Source organism: Macaca fascicularis, chromosome 10 (genome assembly GCF_037993035.2).
Source record: "Macaca fascicularis isolate 582-1 chromosome 10, T2T-MFA8v1.1".
NCBI classification, from domain to species: domain Eukaryota; kingdom Metazoa; phylum Chordata; class Mammalia; order Primates; family Cercopithecidae; genus Macaca; species Macaca fascicularis.
The window spans coordinates 27241051-27244263 of record NC_088384.1 but is presented as its reverse complement, the minus strand read 5'-3'; the positions used below and the strand labels follow the sequence as shown (position 1 = coordinate 27244263).

Here is a 3213-nt window from a genome sequence, read left to right as displayed (position 1 = left end):
TCCACAGGATGGAGTAGGAGACACATCCTTGAGTTACTGGCCCAGGCCCCAAGAGGGCTGGAAGGTTCTGCCACGTTCCTCCTGGTGCCCAGGCCCCACACTAGAGAGGGCATGTGAGGGAGAAGGCAGCACTCCTATCCAGGGCCCGGGCCAACAGAAGCCTGAGGGAGGGCCTGGACACCACGGAGCAGAGACCAGCCTGCACTTAGCCTGGCCACGCTGAGAGTAGATAATACAACCAGAGTTGGAGGCCACTGGGTTTGGAACTGCTTTGTTACCCAGCACCAGACAACCAAAACCAACACAGTTAACTCACAGACCAACCACTTACAAATGTAAAACATTAAACTTCACTGCCCAACATATAAGATACTAATGTTTTGCTGGGAACTGAACTGGGTTTCCTCAACATGCATGTGTTGAAATCCTAACCCAAGATGATGGGTTTGGGAGATGAGGCCTCTGGGAGTTGATGAGGGTTATGATGAGGTTACAAGGGTGGGGTAACCTCACAAGGAGATTCACATCCTCACAGGAAGACAGCAGAGAGCTCTCTCCTCTCCCCTACATCAGGACACAGCAAGAGGCACCGTCTACCAGCCAGGAAAACAAAGCCGACGGGAACCTGGCCATGTTGCCTCCCTGATTTTGGACTTCCAGCCTCAAGAACTGTAAGAAAACAAAAGTTTGTTGTTTAAGCCACCCAATCTGTGGTATTTGCAAATGGCAGCCCCAGCAGCCTGACATATATTAATATAATTCAGTTAAAATAAATTAACGGCTGTGGTTCACGGGATCCCTTTTGGATAGGTTTGACGTACGTGGAAAGACTCGTATCTGTGACCAGTGTCCGCCACCACAGATGACAAGGGACCTGATCAGGCTGGCCCTGCCGCCCGGCTTTAAGAAGAGCAGAACCCAAGCCCTGCTGCAGGACCAGCTCCGCCCCCTAATTATAAAAGCAGTAGTTCAGATTCATCAGACAGCAATGAAGACAGTAGTTCTTTGTATGACGAAGGAAATCAAGAATCTGGAGATGATGACACGGGTCCAACTGCAAGAAAACAGAGGAAATATTAGGATGATGATGATGATGGCTTTTTGGGACCAGCCCTCCCTCCTGGATTAAAAACTGCAGGATGATTCTCCTCCAAGGCCTATTAATAGGTCCTGCATTGCCATCTGGTTTCATTAAATCTACATAGAGAAGTAGTAAGGGCAGAGATGATCCAGGAAACAGGAAACAGACCAATGCCTGCAAAAGGACCAGTTAACTATAATGTAATGACAGAGTTTGAACAAAGCACCCAGAGAATGAAAGAAAAACTGCCCAAAGGAGATGATGATTCATCTAAACCCACTGCAAGAGTCATGGATGACTGAGTTTCCTTCAGAAATCAAAGACTTCCGTCTTGGGCCAAGGACTTTTAAAAGAAGAGCTGATGACACATCTGGAGATAGATCAATCTGGACACATACTCCAGCTGATAGGGAAAGGAAAGCTAAGGACACAAGAAGCAAGGAAGTCTTCCAGTAAGGAAGATGAAGAACATACATTATCAGGAAGGAAGATAATGGCTGGCTGAGCAGGTATCTTCATACAATGAATCAAAAATATCAGAATCGCTCATGGACATACCTCATAAAAAGTTAAGGAGTAAAGCTGCTGAAGACAAAAATAAGCCTCAAGAGAGAATACTATCTGACCATGATAAGGATCTCAAGGTCAATTGGTTTAATGAAGCTCACAAAAAAAGCCCTAATAAAAAAATCTAGAGAACTAAACACCAGACTTTCACATGACAAAAGCAATGTTTTTATAAGTATATTTCAGTGAGGTATATTTTAATACTGATCATTGTGAACTTTTCTAAATACTCTGTTGTCTTTAATAATTGTGAAGTCTATTTCCTTTTATAATAGATTAAAAATTATATATTTTTTGTAAGTAAACTGATTTTTTTTGAAAAGTCAGTCTTGTGGGATGAAAAAATACGGCTTACTGGAAAAATAGTCTTTCCCTCATAATAACCTAATAGGGCATTGCTATTAAAAATGCTAAAATAAAAATTCAGCTTATGAGAAATGGCAAAGCTAGCTGTGGCTTGATGCTTGAGTAAATATGCATGCTTTATTAAAAATAAAGAAAGGAGGCTTGCCGGTAATTTGTATGTTAAACAAAATCCCAACTAGGAAATGTTTACTGCTTAGAAAGGTCCCCGACAAGGTTCAAAACTATTCCAATGTTCACCTATAGCCCAATCTGGCAAGGGTTCAGAATGGTGACTAAGAAATTACATAAAGCTGGGTGAGATGGCTCACACCTGTAATCCCAACACTTTCGGAGGCCAATGTGCGAGGATCACTTGACCCAGTAGATTGAGACCAGCCTGCTTAAGATGGTGAGAGCAGCCGGGCGCAGTGGCTCAAGCCTGTAATCCCAGCACTTTGGGAGGCCGAGACGGGCGGATCGCGAAGTCAGGAGATCGAGACCATCCTGGCTAACCCGGTGAAACCCCATCTCTACTAAAAAAAATACAAAAAACTAGCCGGGCGAGGTGGTGGGCGCCTGTAGTCCCAGCTACTCAGGAGGCTGAGGCAGGAGAATGGCGTAAACCCAGGAGGCGGAGCTTGCAATGAGCTGAGATCCGGCCACTACACTCCAGCCTGGGCAACAGAGCGTGACTCCGTCTCAAAAAAAAAAAAAAAAAAAAGATGGTGAGACCCCATGTCTGCAAAAAACTAGCCAGGTGCAGCGGAGCACACCTATAGTCCTAGCCACTCAGCAGGCTGAGGCAAGAGGATCCCTTGAGCCCAGGAATTTGAGGCAGCAGTGAGCTGTGTTTATGCCACTGCACTCCAGCCTGGGTGACAAAGTGAGACCTCATCTCTTTAAAAAAAAAATAAGAGACTTAAGACTCCTACACAACAGTAATGGGAGACTTTAACACCCCACTGTCAATATTAGACAGATCAATGAGACAGAAGGTTAACAAGGACATCCAGGAATTGAACTCAGCTCTGCAATAAGCAGACCTAATAGATATCTACAGAACGCTCCACCCCAAATCAACAGTATATTCTTCCCAGCAACACATCACATTTATTCCAAAATTGACCACACAGTTGGAAGTAAAACACTCCTCAGCAAAAGTAAAATAACAGAAATCACAACAAACTGTCCCTCAGATCACAGTGCAATCAAATTAGAAC

General features: G+C 44.3%; 1 pseudogene; it reads left to right on the top strand.

Annotated features, from left to right (window-relative positions):
- On the top strand, nt 1–1837 carry LOC102133416 (GPALPP motifs-containing protein 1 pseudogene; annotated as a pseudogene).
- Nucleotides 1838–3213: the final 1376 nt, after the last annotated feature.